Source organism: Crocodylus porosus, unplaced genomic scaffold (genome assembly GCF_001723895.1).
Source record: "Crocodylus porosus isolate Cpor-Errol unplaced genomic scaffold, CroPor_comp1, whole genome shotgun sequence".
NCBI classification, from domain to species: Eukaryota; Metazoa; Chordata; order Crocodylia; family Crocodylidae; genus Crocodylus; species Crocodylus porosus.
The window spans coordinates 23090031-23107365 of record NW_017728912.1 but is presented as its reverse complement, the minus strand read 5'-3'; the positions used below and the strand labels follow the sequence as shown (position 1 = coordinate 23107365).

General features: G+C 44.3%; 2 long non-coding RNA genes across 2 annotated transcripts in view; one reads left to right on the top strand and one right to left on the bottom strand.

Moving 5' to 3' along the window:
* The first annotated feature begins 9935 nt into the window (after positions 1 to 9935).
* Positions 9936 to 17335, top strand: part of LOC109309419 — a 10302-nt gene continuing 2902 nt past the window's right edge. The window contains exons 1-2 of the long non-coding RNA XR_002100904.1: positions 9936 to 9950; positions 14770 to 14773. This is a non-coding gene — a long non-coding RNA (uncharacterized LOC109309419). The remainder of the gene's footprint in view (positions 9951 to 14769; positions 14774 to 17335) is intronic.
* LOC109309420 lies at positions 12117 to 12984 on the bottom strand. The gene is made up of 2 exons (XR_002100905.1): positions 12751 to 12984; positions 12117 to 12195 (listed from the first exon to the last, which is right to left on the bottom strand). It is a non-coding gene; the product is annotated as an uncharacterized LOC109309420 (long non-coding RNA).

The following is a 17335-nucleotide window of genomic DNA, read 5'->3' as shown; positions in this document are numbered from 1 at the left end:
CTAAGGGAACGTCACTAAGGGAAGGAGTCAATATCCTCAGTGTGACTCTCAAGCGTGTGCATCAAAACCCTATTTCCATTGCAAATGGTACAAAATCTCTTAGGCTGGATTGTCTCACTCCTACTCCTTCCAACACCACACAGAAGGACAAATGGGCATGTCCTTCCCACACACAAATTTATTTCCCTGTTTAGCCAAGCAAGGGCAGCTCAAGGAAAGGCTCCTCATCCCTACTTCCCTCTATGAGCATGGGGGATGAGTAGCAGGGATGACAGGAAGATGAGTCCTTGGTTCTTCTCCATTATGCTCCAGCCAAAGTAGCTGTCCAGCCATGGGAGAAGCGGAAAGAAGGAGGCAGACTAAACAATAAAAATGGATGAAGTAACTTGCTTCTCCCCAGATTAAAAAGGGGACAATTGGTCTCTCCATTAATGCATAAATTTAACCAAAGCCATTTTCCTATAGACATTAATACCCATTCAGACAACTGTCCACACATAGAATGTCTCAGTTCTGTCTCATGTTATTTCCATCTGTCCCATCTTGAGTTGCTTAATAATGGGTTAGCTTAGGAGTTTTTTTAAGTCCATACACTACTACAATTTGTTGTTTGTGAGGTTTCTGTCTAAGTTTCATACTGGGTATGTAACTGGGTGAGGAGCGATGTGTTAACTGCACAGCCCCAGGAGCAGACTAGCATGATGTGGGACTTCAGAGTCTCCAAATCTGCCCTACTCCTCCCTCCTTCTCCGTGGGAAGTAAGTTACTGCACCACTTTTTTCTGGAGCAGCAACACTCTTGTGTGCATCAGGCCAGGACTCCTCTCACTTTCTGCTCCTGTCCACACATGCCCACTCCAGCTGACTGTGGGGAAGTATTCACAAATATTTCTTCCTTTTACCTCATGGCTAGAGAAGGGGAATAAGAGACGGGCTGAAGAGGGGCATAATAGGGCCAGAAAGACTTATTTCCCCTTATTCTTCTGCTTGCCTGAGCAAGGGTGTAATAATCTATACCTCTATCTTTATTTTATGCAGTAACAATAATAAACCTTTCTTTTCATTACTGTGCAGCTTCTTTAGAATGGCACAATGTACATTATACAATACAAACCAATTATCCCCTTTTAATTGAGATAGCCTGTTCTGCTTAAAGCAAATTACTTATCGGATTCTAACACTCATCCTCTAGAAAGTTTTCCTACTTTAAAGTATTGCACTGGTATTAAAAGTCTACCTCAGTGCCTCCCCCAGGTGGCCCCAGACAAACAGTAGATTTCAAGTGTCCACAGAAATTTTAAAGAAACATTGAGATGCATAAGTTCTTTTCACTTGCAGCCTTGTAATCCATGTTACCATCAGGGCAGTTACAGGAATGGTCTGAATGGAGATTTTGGGCAAATATTTTCTTTAACAGGGCACCTCTACCTATTACTGACTGAAATCATAATGTGTCCCTAGGAGCCATCAACACCAAGGTCTCTGAATTATAGTCAATCAGTATGTGGAATTGCCCAAACAGTGAAAAAATTAATATAGCTGCAGAAAGAGGCTAAGGACTTCTACGCAATATTATTAGACACATTATTATCTTAAACTGAAAAAAAGAAAATCCAGTGGCATCTCCGGCCCATTCAATACAAGATGAAAAAGGTATGTAAAGGAGGAAGGGCAGGCAAGGTTCTTTGAGTAGATGGAATATCTTTTATTAGACTAGCTGAGTAGTTGAGAAAAAGTTCTTAGCAAGCTTTTGGACACAGGCACCCTTCATCAGGCATAGGGAGTCTCTGCTAGGGCTGTGAGAAATTTCGCCAGCTGTTTCATTTCAATGTTGTTTCAACTCATTTTGAGTTTGCAGCAGCGGAATCAAAACAAAATGAAGGGCTTTGAAACAGCCTTGAAACAAATGAGGGCAGTCGAAACATTTTGAAAGTTTTGAAACATTTTGAGTTTCAGAGCTGAAGCTGGGCTTGCCTGCAGGGAAACAGAAAGTAAGGAGAGGGAGGGGGAAGAGGGGGGAAGGACACAGTGAAAGTGTGCCTTAACACACACACTGGAGAAGAAGCTCCTGCAGGAGAGGAAAGAAAGGCTCTGTCACAGTTTGACTGCCTGAGATGCTGCTGGTGCTACTGTGCTGCCCCTCACTAGAGTGTTTACCTGTTGCTGTTTAAAGCGGTAGACTGGGATGAGGCTGTAGGGGAGAAGGAGGCCTCAATGTGGTGCACGCGCATGCGCTTGCACACACACACACACACACACGTCACAAGTTTTGCTTGTCAGCAGCTTGAGGTACAGTTTCCCAGAAACCCCTGCACCTATCTCCTTTAAAGCTGGCAGGCTTCATGGCCTCATCAGGGTCTACCCTGCCTGCAGTTTTCACCTCCCTATCCCTTCACACTTACAAGTGACATGAGTTTTGCTTTCAAGATTTTGAGGTGCAGTTTCCCAGAAACCCCTGTACCTATATCCTTGAAGCTTGGCAGGCTTCATGGCCATAGAATGGGCTACCATCCCTAATGGTATCATGCAAATATGCCAAAAAATGACAAAGTTATAGGCAGTTGCATTCTTCCCCATTATAGCTTATGGGCAAAACATCAAAACAGCCTCAAAACAGCAAAAAAGCTTGATGAAATAAAACACAGCAGTGCTTCAAAACAAAATGAAACTTGAAACAAAACACTATCCCAGCCAAATGGCAAAACTGAAGTCAAAACGAAACAGTGCTGTTTCACACAGCCCTAGTCTCTGCTGGTCTGAGGAAGGTATTCAGGTTGTAGCCGTGTTGGTCTAGAGGCAAAAGGAATCAGAACTCATGGTAGAGGTGATATCTTTTATTACACCAACTAGATTTTTGCAAAAAAAATTGTTTAATTGCAAGCTTTTGGGCACAAGCACCCTTCTTCAGGCATAGGAGAAAAAAATTGTAAAAGTTTTCCTGGGTAAAAATGAAAGTTCATATTTCACAGGAGAGCTGAAGGGATGGTAAAATTTCCTGGTTGGAACAGTACATTTTCTACAGGTTAGACTCAGAGAAAAGTTGGAATAGTCTGTTTACATCCAAGTTGTTTGGTGGTAAGCAGGTTGTAGTCATATTTCCTTCTGATTATGTTGTTTCATATTTCACAGAGGAGTAAAAAGATGGAATGCTCTTCTGGGCAGACATTTCTTGTGTGGTGAGGTGTCTGAGTTCTGTGATGAGGCTTTGTGATGATGCAAATTACCTCGAACAAAGGCAGGAGCAGGATCTCTGGTTTCAGGTGGTCAAACTTGCTTTTTCCTTGTAAAATTATGAAGATTTCATTTTTAAAAATGGCTAAAATTCAATATCTTCCATGTGTCAGGTATTCAGGTTGTAGCTGTATTGTTCTAGAGGCAAAAGGAATCAGAACTGGTAGAGAAGGAAAGCACTCAACCTTGAATCCTTCCTCCAAAGAACAAGAGGAGAAACGCTGCCTCCGCTTCTAGTACCAGATACACTGATAGGTTCAGCAAACACTTTTCTACTTCCCAGCTCTTTTTAAAAGCTTCAAAGGGAAGGAATGGAAATTTCTCTCTTTCATACAGTTCAGAAGAAAGGTAGCACTTATTTACCATCTACTTTTGCCAGCAGACGTGACAATGTGTCTGCATACCAATATTGTGCCATTTATCTGTTGAATTGGTATGACTTCCTTCATATGGATGCAGTTATATTGGTATAAATGTGCTTATAGCTTCATAGCTATTCATGTATTGGAAGGGGAATGAGATATACCAGCATAAGGCATTTTTATAGCAACAGCATCCACAGGATAGTGGCAGCAACCATCTGTAGGATAGTCATGGTGTCATTCAAATGTCTCCTGCATGACATTTTGACAGTCTCCTCTTTGGTTGCATCATTTAACTACACAAAAGTTTCAACATGTTCCTCATACTAGAAGCCTTCACTTCCTTTCTGAGTAGACTTGTGCATCAAGACCTTACTTAGTAGCTGAAAAAGAGTTTTAACTGAGATTTGCAAAATCGCCTAAAGAGTTTCAAAATACAAGTCTCACTGAACTGGGCTACTAAATGCCATACACGCTTTTGCAAATATCTTGCATAGTAATATGAAATCTCAGGAAGGATACACCTCCTGGCTCATGGACACATATCCTGCTGGGAGTGTTTTTCAAAAATGCTCAGTGCTGGTCTAACTCCAATTAAGTGAACAGGAGCAGAGTTGCAATGAAACTAAGCACTTCTAAAAATTCAGTTCTAGGTGACCATTCTATATTTATGTTAAATGTATGTAGGGCAACTACTGGTGCCAGCATAGTGTATTCAACTTAATGGGTCTCTACCCAGTAACACCCCTCATCTCCTCATCTCCCCAACTTTGTATTCTCACCTGCCACACCTTGATGTAATAAATCAACAGGAAGTTTGCCCTAAGGGCAAAGACAGCTTTGGCTAGGGGCCCTTGGCCTTGTTCCACTGCTACTCTGGCTGCACAGTCTAGCTTGGAGCCCACTGTCCAGGGCTACAAACTTCTATTTCAGAACTATGGTCACACCCTCATGACCTCAGGTTCTAGGCCCCATGAGACCCTTACATTAGCCTTGGGACCATGGGTCCTGCTTTCATATGCTTTAACCCTGCCTCTCAGTCTCTGGCAGCTTGCCTCTCACAAGCTCTGTGCTTATCCTTAGTCTTTATTTTCTGTCCTCTTAACACCAAGTCTGAGATTTGGAGTGTCCCCAGGCACCCTTTTCAATGGCCTCCACACACTCCACTTACAACTACAATCCAGTCCCCCAAATGAAAGGAAAACCACTAACAGGGATGAACAGGGAGGAAGAGAGGGCCTAGACCCTTTCTCTCTTCTGGTAACAGGGTAGGGGCCCTGTTACAATGTACATGTTAGCTGTTTGTACTGGTTTTTTAATCTGTAACTATGAGGCATTTTATGTATTTTTCTAATTTCTGTATGAAAATCACAACATGTTACTGTCACAAAAAACTGTATCTAATCATGCAATGATTTAAGTTTATTTCCTGGAATTATTTATTAATATTTATTATTTACTATTTCTTTTCCATGGCAAGCATGGCAGAAGACTAGCTTGGCTTAGCAGGAAACTCTTTAGTGAGCAAAAACACAACAAGGAAGCTTACAAGAAATGGAAACTTAGACAAACAACTCTGGAGGAGTATAAGAGCATTGGTCTGGCATGCAGGAATTAAATCAGGAAGGCCAACGTACAATTGGAGTTGCAGCTGGCAGAGACATAAAGGGCAACAAGAGGGTTTGTACAAGTAAGTCAGCAACAAAAGCAAGGTCGGGAAAAGTGTGGTTAGCTTACTGAATGATAGAGGCAATCTAATGATAGATGATGTGGAAAAGGCTTTTAAAATACCTTTTTTTTACTTCAGTCTTCACAGGCAAGGCCAGCTCCCAGACTACTACACCTGGCAGCACAGTTTGGGGAGATGAGCAGACAACAGTGATGAAAGCGCAGGTCAGGGACTATTTAGAAAAGCTGGATGTTTAAGAGGATTGAATAGCAGGCTTCAACTCCATGTACGGTGGTTCCAAAGAGGATGAAGCTGAACTGTTCTCAGCGGTGGCAGATGACAGAACAAGGAGCAATGGGCTCAGGTCACAGCAGGGGAAGTTTAGGTTAGATATTAGGGGAAACTCTCTCATTAGGAGAGTAGTGAAGCAGTGGAACAGGTTACCCAGAGAGATTGTGGACTCTCCATCTCCAGGGGTTTTCAAGACCCAGCTAGACAAAATCTTGATTGGGGTGATCTAGTTGGAGATGGTTCTGCTTTGACTAGATGACCTCCTGAGGTCCCTTCCAATCCTAATTTTCTATGATTCTGTACTGTAGCACCCATGACTTCCTTGTGGTAGGCACTATAGACATTCTACTGAATTATTTGGGTAATACAGAGGCATAACATTTAATGCAATAATAATAGTTAAGCTCTGGAGAATTATAGGAATCATATTGCCTGGGTGGATGTAATTATAGAACTGTATTTTACCTGCTGTGGCACCTTCCTAAATATATTTTTGAGAAACAGTTTCCCCAATTGTTTTGTATAGAATTAGAATTAGAATATCATAACATTTTGTACAAATGGGCTTAGACTGGTGGGAGTGCTCATTGCTATACTTTGGCAGGCTGTGTATCAGCACCCTGCCATTCAAAAACATAAGCTTTTGAAGGCAGGATTCTAATTTGCTATGTTCGTGTCTGTATGGCATGTAACAGAATTGGACACAATCCTTGACTTTGGACCTATTACAATGTAAGTATGAAAGAATAACAATACTAACAACCACACCAACAAAACAGTTGATGAGGAATGGTGTTAATGTACAATGGCCTACCTGGAAATAGAATCTGGTTCCGTGTTTCAGACTTGGCTCTATGACACAACAAATAGCCACACTAAAACTTCAAGCAAGCAACACTATAATCACTTTTTTGTCTCCTCCAAAAATATAACAGCAATAATGCAGTAACACAAGCAATCTAATATGTCAGGTTGTTAAATGAGAATGGGTACATCAGGGAGAGGAATGCAGTATTTTAATATATGTTAATTAAAAGAATACTATAAGAAAGACATTTCAAAGTTTTGAAATGAATATTCATGAGAGGAAATGTCTAATAATTGTACATCTAATGGTACTATCCAGTGTATCTAATAGAAAATACTTAATAATCATGCCTCTAAGGTAGCTAGTAAACCCTTTCAGTTGGTGAAATAAAATTTATAGTATGTGTAGATACACAGTGTGATTTTGAAATAAAAGTGCATAACATAACTGCAATGAAACTTGAATTTGAAAGTTTGTATATTTCAGCTGAGTTTGTCAACAGACTATGATTCCAGGAGTATCCTACAAAATGTCATTGTTTCACTCAAAAACCAAATTACTTTTTCTCAATATTTTCAAAATCATGGAATTGGAGATTCTTCATATTTTCATGTTTGACAAAAGTTTCACTAGAAAGTTGTGGATGGCCAATAGATCTGGATTGAAATTAAGACTATTTTTTCATGAAATTATTTAAAAACATTCAGATCAGGTAAAATTCCTGAAATAGAGGACGTGCATGAGGAGTCCCCAGGATAAATAGCATGGGATCACGCAATTAAAAGCTGTATCATAATATGTTTATGGAAGGGAACTTAGTTAAAATACGTACAGGCCACCTCGATTCTATTATTTCCTGATTTACAACCTCGTTTGTTTCTTTTTTAAACACAGGGTTTTTTGGATGCAGGTATAAATACAGAACTCTTTGCTTGGCCTCAGCATTATAACAGGACAGAAGGAGTTTTCCCTTTATGAGGGAATCCCCAGATGGCATAGTCAGCTGTGTGCCACCTGCTCCTGGCCTCTGGGCATGGTGGATGTGTCAGGAGCATGGCCAGAACATGCTGTGTTTTAATAAGAATCATCTGCAAAATATTTGCAGTCACAACCAGATTAGTATCATCTGCACATGTGATTAGTAAAGTCTCAATTTCACCTTCAAAGTCATTAATGAAAACAGAGCACATTAATTAATATTAGACTCAGACCTGGTTCCTGAAAGACAACTCACCCCTAGTTTGAAACCGAACTATTAATATACCAAAATGGCAGATGCCTTACTTTTACTTATACATACATTTTTTGTTAGAAATACACTTAAAATGTATCCATTTTCTAAAAGTGACATTCAATCCATTTTTCTAATTTCTTTATCAAAGTGTAGTACAAAACTATGCCAAGAGTTTCTGAGGCTGAGATATATCTGTTGGATGTCCCTTATGCAGTAAGCTTTAAATCCTGTCTGAAAATGAAATGAAGTTATAGTTTGTATGATTTAGCAACCCCTGTTGCCAGCTATTTATCACCTGTTTGCCTTTAGTTGCTTCCAAGTTGATTGCTTTATTAATAGCTACAACAATTTACTCATTACTTTATTAAACTTAAACATGTTGGTCTGTAATTGCCTAATTTTCCTATATGGTCCTCTTAAAAATAATTGCTGTTTGCCTCAATAAACACTTAGGAATCCTAGTATTACAAATATAAAGCTTCACATTCATGGAAAACTTAAGGTTATCAAAGTGCATCCCAAATTCTACATGTACACATTATACTCACTTCTGGGTCACTCATATTGTGTAAAAAGCATCACATTCACATTTGTTTGTTTTGTGTTAAGAGGAATCAAGTTAGGGGAAAAATCAAAGTATAATTCAAGTTAACTCTTAAAATGAAGACTACCCAGGTGGTAGTCTACATATTCCAAAAACAGGAATTTACCCAGGTGTCATATATTTAATTCCTGTTTTTGTGAAGGAGTCTTGGAATCTTCACAGTAAATAGCATGGTGCTCAGTTTTTCTAGTTCAGAAAAATGAGCTATAGAACTGGCTTTGCCAAAACTTTAGTTCAGAGTATCCCAAATATGTGAAACAATCTTGTGACGTGCAATTTCCATGGAAACCATTGGTAAGTCAAGTGTATTCACCATTTTGCGGAAGATACTCGATTCTTCCCCCTTCAACAGGAAAGAAATGAAAGAAGTATGCATGTTTCTGTGGCAAACAGAAAGGCAAGTACATTCTGTTAATTTAAAATAGAAATATCTTACAAATGTTTTATTTAAAAATAAAACATTAGCCTTTTTTTCATAAAACATATAGTCAATATTAGACTACTGTTCAAAGGAGCTAAGATATCGATAGCAAGTAATACAAGCTAGATTGCAGTTAATTGTCAGCATCTCCTGGGCTATGCTGCCCACGTCCCCTCACAGATGATGAATAAAATTATTTACTTATTCAAGTAATGAGAGCTATGCATTTTGATATCTGCACATACCGTAACTCAGGCCTCCTCTGAGGCCCCTACCTGTAATTAGGAACAGATGTAGAATCTTGTTCTTGAATAGATAAAAATAAATTCCATCCCTCATATGATATATCACTTACTGGTGAAGCTGGAGGTAAGAAACCATCTGTAGAAGGATCCTCTTCCATGCATCTGACCTGATTACTGACCTTAACACAAAAAGTCTATAAAGAGATGTTCTGAATTCTATTTCTCAGCATGCATGGTATTTTTTCTCTATGTAACCAGGAGCATTCACTCATAGCATTTGTACGTGGCACTGTAAGTGCAATTGTCCAGTGACAAGTATCAATAAATAACCTTTATTTGGCTTTGTCTATGGTGGAAAAAATACATGATCTTTATTATTTAAAACTCTTTTAATTATATAACACATAGAGATTATTCTAAATAGGAAACATTTTAAATATATATGCTGGGCAAAGCACCTTTGGTGCCTGCCACTTTAAGGGCCAAAACAGGCATCAGGGCAGCCAGCAGGTGTGTGCCAGGGAATGAGGCAGTCACATGACCACAGGAGGGCCCTGGGATTGGAGGAGGGGGCTGAGCAGCTTCCATTTTACATGCAGGCCCTTAGGGCTGAGGCAGCAGTCTGCTGCTGGCATCTGGAGGAACACCAGCCAGCTGAGTGGCTGCTCAGAACGTCCTTGGAGGCAAGAGTAGGAGCTATGGGGATGGAAGGAGGCTCCTGGTCTTGGGTATAACCAAAAACTACACCCTGCGGGGGAAGCATGGCCTGGTGGGACCGCCCATGAAAGGGTAGTTCCCCAGAAATGCCAGGCCAGTTGCCTCCTGAGTGGAAGGCAGGTAGGGGTGCTTTATAACCCCAGCCCTCGCAACTTAGTGGGTAGTAGAGCAGGCAGCGGGGACAGGCGCGTATGTGGACACCTGAGCCTGTGGAAGGTAACAGGTACTGAGGCCAGGCATGCCGAGGCATAAGACCCTCAGGCCCCAGCGTGGGAGTGGAGTGTTGAGCCCAAGTGAAGGGGTGTAGCAAGGGAACAGGCTGCACAGAGTAGGGCTGCTAGGGAGGCCTGAAGGGCTACACAGTAGCTGGTGCAGAGTAAGGTTGCAAGTGGCGACCTGAAGGGCTGCATTAGAGTAGTTCAGGGAGTGAGCCCCAGTGAGGGGGAGTAAATTGTTGCCCCAGTAAGAGGGCGGGGGAGTTGGACCCCAGTAAGTCCTCAGATGAGGTAAGTCTGAGTTTTGGTTCAGAGGAAGACCCCAGTAAGTCCTCAAATGTTGTGAGGCCAAGTGTGGGTCATAAGTTAAGAACTTTGTCTCAGTTCTGGAGTCAGGGAAGTTGTAGTGGGTAGCTTAGAGCACAGCATGGTGGCACAGTGATGGCAAGCTCCAGGGGCAAGTAAGAGTCTCATATGAGACCCTGGAGTACAGGTCATAGTGTGAGGCACTGTACAACATGGATGCCATCTGCAAGGCCTGGGACATGGTATAGGGAAGGGCAGAGCCATGTGTAACACCCTAGGCATCGGGGTATTAAGTGGACAGCCTCCTGTATTTTACAACAATTACTGTAACAGCAAGATGTGGCAGGTGAGATGGGGGAGAGTGTCCTAGACAGAAGGGTAGGCGAGTATGGGAACCAGCCACGTGATGGCCCCCTGTCACAATATACTCATGTATTTTCATTTTCAGCAGCAATTGCATATCAGAGTATGAGGCTAATAAATACTTATCAAAATTATTTTACGGGTAAAACTTAAGATAGCATCCAATATAACCTATTTATTTTATTCTGTTGAATTTCACAGGACAAAAGTGTCCACAACAAATACTTCAGGCTCCTCATATGCTGAAAGAAGCCATTTCTTCTTATTTGCCTTTTGGCACTTATATCCTCCCTCTTATAGATGTGCCAGTTTACAAATTACTAATTCTAGGAGGAGTCCCCTTATAAAGGGAGGAACTTATTCACTAGCCATCTACATCACCAAGAGTATAATCCCATAAACCTCATTACCACACCAGGCCCTGACTCACATGGGCTAGGCATATCACTCCTAAAACTGATGGGTTAGGGGTATCTATTAAGCAAGATTTCTCAGCAGGCCTACACTACTGTGAGCACTGGCCATAAAAATATTCAGAGGAACTACAGTGATTGCTGTCACAGGGTGTGTCTATACACATATTCCTCCAAGGTCATTTTTCCTCATGATATTCCTCAGCTTATTCAGTCCCTGTTTTGTGTTTCTCTCTCACTTCCACAGGTTTCCTGGCATGGATGATTCTCATTTGGCCTATAACATTATACACTGTGCAAAACCAGGAAGAATCAGTGTGGTTTCAATCCTATGCGGGAGAAAAAAATAAAAGAAAAATCTTGTTTCACTCAGGTTTTCGCTAAATAAGTAAGTTGCATTTGTTTAATTTAAATCTGTTTTTTTTTAACCAGCTGAAGTTAAACTAGTGCAAATTCCTGTGTGGACTCTTAGTTTGGTTTAGTTTAAACCTCATCTTAATCAATTTAAACTAAATTCAAATAAAATTGGTCAATGAAATAAGAGTGCCTCCACAGCCTTTTGCACTAGTTTAAATCAGTTTAACATCCCATCTTTAATAAAACTAATCTAATGCACACAGGTAGCCAATGCCTGAAAGTACACTGCGGGCGCATCTACATGTGTGCATTTACTGTACAGTAACTGAAATTACTGTGTAATATGGACGTGCATCTACACGTGCATGCCTGTACTGCACAGTAAAGCTTGAACAAAGAGGTGGGCATTTCCTTTCCCCCACCCATGGGGAAAGAGGCAGGGAGTGCGCATAATCACCTCCCTTATGCTCAGTATCTGCTTTCTCATTGTAAGGAGTTGAACTGTAATTATAAGTCTATATAACATAAGTCTATATCATACATTGGCTATATATATATATGGTGGAGGCCCAGGATGTGTGTGATGTTTGCAAGGTGTAAGGCAGATCTACCTGTTTTGAAATGCTGTGATAAGGAATTGAACCATTACAATTATTATTGACCATTAATAAATCATCATTAATGTTACTATTACTACAAACTTATTAATATATTAATATTGGAATTAATAGTATTATTGACTCCTATTATTAGTATTATTTGTTATTATCTTATAAGTCTATGTAAATCAGGATGAACATCAACTATAATTATAAGGCATAATAGTTCAGTTGTTAAGCAAAACCTGAAGGAAGTGTTGTCATTCTCTTCATCTTCTCTCCCTTCCTTTCTCTTTCTGCCTCATGTCACACCAACAGGGATTGATCAGCCTGCAGCTAGCAGTGAAAGGGGATCCAAAAACTGGAGGGAGGGAGGAGAGAAAGAGCATTGGAATTTGTATTGGTGCCTCTTGTGCACCTCGCATACCTTCCTTCACACCCATAAAATTCTACCAGCCCCGTTTTCAATAAATTTGAACCAAACAATGCATCCCCCAAAACAGAGATGACCCTATCAGTGTGGGGGGCAGTGGCATACTGACAGCAGTCAGTGGTGCGGCTCACCCCTCCGCCACCATTGAAACCACCACATAAGGCATCTTGTCTGGGGCACGTGCAGGAGCAAGGGCAGTGGCACCCTGGGCTTCTGCCCCGGGCCCTAGAAACCCACGGTACACCACTGGTGCATGACCTCAAGCAGATTAGCACCCCCCGTGCAGAGCTGGTCCTGCATGCTGTGGTGGCATGAGAGTCCAGATGCGAGGCCAGTGGCAACACTGAGGAGTCAACCCGTCCACTCTGCCCATCTCTGTGGGGCCCCCAAAGTGCTGTGCCCAGCGTGGTCACTTGGATTTGTGCCCCCATAAGAATGACCCTCCCACGCTCAGGGCATAGACAAGTGTCAGGTGTCACTTACCAAAGGTGGCATGTAGCACATCGCCATGTCCTCTTCTGAGTCGCATGTCTCAGAGGTGCGGGAATCAAATAGCACTCAAAACTTCACTGCACTCCACTTGATCAGCCTTCAATCTTCTCAAACCCTGGATTCACATTGCTGTGCCCCTCAGGAGCAAGTCTCATGACTGGGATGAGTCCTTCTTTGCCACCTCTGTGTTGTTGTCCCCCACCTGCCTCAGACCTCCCTCATTGATACAGCAAACATGAACCCTGACCTCTGCTTCCCCAGCTTATAGTGTTTGAGTGGGGCAACCACTACCTCCCAGCAGCAGCCTCTTTTTGGTGTGGGAAAAAACCAGACACCCTGGCATCGGGCTGGAAAAAAGCACGAAAAGAAGGTGGAAAAGTTTGCAAAGTTCCTGGGTTTGTGTACAAGGAAAGCAGGTTTTAAGCCTCATGTCACCCCCTCGCTTTGGTATTCCAAAACAAAGGAAACAATGTCTGGCACCTGGCTGGAAAATAGTGTTCAAACTGGTGTGCAAACAGGCGTGCTCTGTGGGGCACAGGCCGGGAGGTGGCTGGGGGAGCTCTCCCCCCCATGCAAGCAGGGACAGCCCAGGGGGCAGCAGCCGAGGCCACCCCAGAAACCAGGGCTCCCCTGTGGGAGGGAGCAGAGCAGCTAGAGGGAGGGAGCAGGGCAGCCATAGGGCTTCTCCAGGGAAGCCTGGAGCAGCAGCCTGATTGGCTGATCTGCCTGGAGCAGCCTGATTGGCTGCAGGGGCTGGGGCAGGAATTTCAAACCTCAACTCTTAAAAGACGTGGTTTGCACAGGCCCCCTGGCAGTTGGAGCTTGAGTCGGAGGAGGTACATGTGTGCCAGCAGCACACATGTACCCAACTGACTTACCGGGCAGCGGAGGCAGCAGCGGAGTGGCAAGAAAGGTAAGGGGCAGGGGCCAGCGCAGCTGAAGAGGATCCAGACGGGAAGCTCCTCGGTGCCTCTTAGCTGAGAAGACCAGGAGCTGTGCTCCTGAGTCTCATGTTAACAGAGAGTGCAAACAGGCATGCTCTGTGAGGGCACAGTGGCATTTGCACCAGCGTTAGGGCAGGGCGGGGAGCAGGTGGGGCCAGTGACTCTCCAGGAGAGAGCACATGTGGGGATCTTGATGGGGGTGATGACTCGGAGTGCAGTCAGGGACCCTGCCCTGATGCTGGCCATTGCCTGGGGTGCCTCTGAGGCCTCCACCTAGACACAGCCTTGGGGAAGGGTGGTGGCACTTCAGCCCCTGGTGGGTCCTCGGAGGCCTGGGGGCAGAGAGGAGGCCAGGGGTCCCCCCACCTATCCCACATGTGCTAGGGTTGAGGCACTGGAGGGGCAGGTGGTGGTACTCCAGGCAGAGGTGAGCAGGTTGAGGGGGATCAGGGCAATTGAAGAGGAAATTGGTGGGTACTTCCTTTCTCTGCAGAGCCAGACACCAGGTAGAGGAGTGAACTGCAGAAGCCCTGAAGCCGATACGGAAGGATGGACAATGGTCACCTCCAGGGCCAGGCTGCTTGCCACAGAAATGGATCCACTGGTGCAGCTGGGGACCAAATACGAAGCTCTGGCTGTGCTGGAGGAGAGTGCGGTGGAGGAAACGGCACGGGAACTACCCTGATCCATCCCTGAGCAAGCTGAGGGCCAGACAAGCTACCGGAGGAAGAAAAGACAGGTTATCATAGTGGGCAACTCCCTACTGAGAGAAGCAGAAGAAAACATCTGCCGCCCAGATCCCATGGCGCATGAGGTGAGTTGCCTGCCAGGAGCCAAGATCCAGGATGTCATGACAAGGATTCCTGACCTGATCCAGCCCTTGGACTACTATCCCATCGTCCTTATCCATGTGGGAACCAATGACGTGGCCAAAAGTAGTCCTGACCATGTCATGGGTGACTACAGGGCTCTGGGGTGCCAGGCTTAGGGAGATGGGGGCACAGGTGGTCTTCTCATCCATTCTCCTGGTCAGAGGCTGCAGTAGACATCACAGCACCTGCATCAGAGAGGTAAACCTGCGGCTCAGGAGTTGGTGCCATACTGCAGGATTTGGCTTCCTGGACCACAACCCACACTTCCTGGCAAGGGACTTCCTGGGGCGAGATGGACTTCACTTCTCACCGAAATGTAAAAGGTTTTCTCCAACACGTGGCTGATCTCATATGTCGGGCTTTAAACTAGCTCAGATGGGGGATGGGAAGGCAGAAGGAGATCATCAGGAACCTGCATTCCATGGGACGTCCAGCAGTATAGCACAGGTAAGCAATAAGGGGCCCATTGGGCATCAGAGCTGGGGGGGTGACAAAGGTGCCAGTCACAGGGGTCAAGTGCCTATACACTAATGCTAGGGGCATGGGGAGCAAGCAGGATGAAGTAGCATTCCTGCTTGCAGAAAACACTTATGACTTAGTGGGGTTAACAAAAACCTGGTGGGACTCTACCCATGACTGGGTGGTAAATATTGAGGGTTATAAGCTATACAGAAAAGATAGAGTGGGGAAGAGAGGGGGAGGGGTTGTGCTCTATGTCAAGGAGCATTATACATCGACCCTTATCAAAATGGAATCAGAGGAGGAGAAAGTAGAAGGATTATGGGTTAGGATACATGGAGGTCAAGAAGAAAGGGATTTGGTGGTAGGAGTCTGCTACAGACCCCCACAGCAAGGGGAAGAACTAGATTTGGAACTCCTGAAGTAGCTCTCAGAAACCATAAAGACTACAGAGGCGGTAGTCATGGGGGACCTAAACTACCCTGACATCTGCTGGGAGACGCAGACAGCATATTCCCACCATTCACGCAGGTTCCTATCCTGTGTACAGGACCTCCACCTGATGCAGGAGGTACATGGTCCCACTAGGGGGAATGCCTTACTGGACCTGGTATTGGCAACAGGGGATGACATGGTAGGGGACCTGCAGATCAGTGGTCACCTGGGGGACAGTGACCACCAAATAATAGAATTCATTGTAAGGCATAGAGTGGGTAAGGCAACTAATGGGGTGGAAGTGCTAGACTTTAGGAAGGTTGACTTCAGCAAGCTCAGGTGTTTAGTCAATGATGCACTGCAGAGTAATAGATTTGGCAAGATGGGAGCCCAGGAAGAGTGGCTGTGCCTTAAGGAAATGACCCTTCGGGCACAGGGGGAGAGGATTCCGATGAAGGGAAAAAGGGGGAAAGGGGCCAAGATGCTTCCTTGGCTGACCAGAGGAATCCAGAGCAGCCTAAGGGCAAAAACGGGGGCATACATGCAGTGGAAACAGGGAGAGATTACTAAAGAGGAGTATACCTCCTCAGCTCACAGTTGTAGGGAGGCATTTAGAAAGGCCAAAGCTACCATGGAGCTGAGGAAGGCATCCCAAGTTAAGGATAACAAAAAACTATTTTTCAGATATATAGGGAGTAAAAGGAAGGCCCAGGGTAGAATAGGAACACTACTGAATGGGCAAAAGCAATTGGTGCCAGACAGGGAGGACAAGGCTGAACTCCTCAATGAGTTTTTTGCCTCAGTCTTCCTAAACGAGGGGCAAGACAAGTCTCACAATGGGATTGTAGAGAGGCAACAGCTGGGTGCCAGACTACCAAGCATTGACCCTGAGATGTTGCAGAGTCACTTGGAAGGACTGGATGTATTTAAGTCGGCAGGCCCGGATGAGCTCCATCCGAGGGTACTGAAGGCACTGGCCGATATCATTGCACAGTCACTGGCAAGAATATTTGAGCACTCGTGGTGCACGGGCCAGGTCCTGGAGGACTGGAAAAGGGCCAATGTAGTCCCTGTTTTCCAGAAGGGGAGGAAGGAGGATCCAGGCAACTACAGGCCAGTCAGTCTCACCTCCATCCTTGGCAAAGTCTTCGAAAAGAATATTAAGGCTCATATATGCGAGAGCCCAGCAGGAAAAATTATGGTGAGGGGAAACCAGCATGGGTTCATAGTAGGTAGATCATGCCTGACTAATCTAGTCTCTTTTTATGACCAGGTTACAAAACACCTCGACACAGGAGTAGGGGTAGATATCATTTACTTATACTTCAGGAAGGCCTTTGATATGGTATCCCACCCCATACAGGTGAACAAGTTAAGAGGCTGTGACTTGGATGATTACACAGTCCGGTGGGTGGCAAATTGGCTAGAGGGTCGTACCCAAAGAGTGGTAGTGGATGGGTCGGTATTGACCTGGAAGGGCATGGGTAGTGGGGTCCCACTGGGCTCAGTCCTTGGACCAATACTCTTCATTGTCTTCATCAGTGACTTGGACGAGGGAGTAAAGTGTACTCTGTCCAAGTTTGCGGATGATAAAAAACTGTGGGGAGAAGTGGACACACCAGAGGGCAGGGAACAACTGCAGGCAGACCTGGACAAGTCGGATAAATGGGCAGAAAACAATAGAATGCAATTTAACAAGGAGAAATGTAAGTGCTGCACCTAGGGAGGAAAAATGTCCAGCATACCTACTGCCTAGGAAATGACCTGCTCGGTAGCATGGAAGCGGAAAGCGGGGGACTACTGCCACTGCTGGCCCGCTGAGCAACCCTTGCAAAGCCAGCAGACCAAGGCACTTAAGGGAGCCCA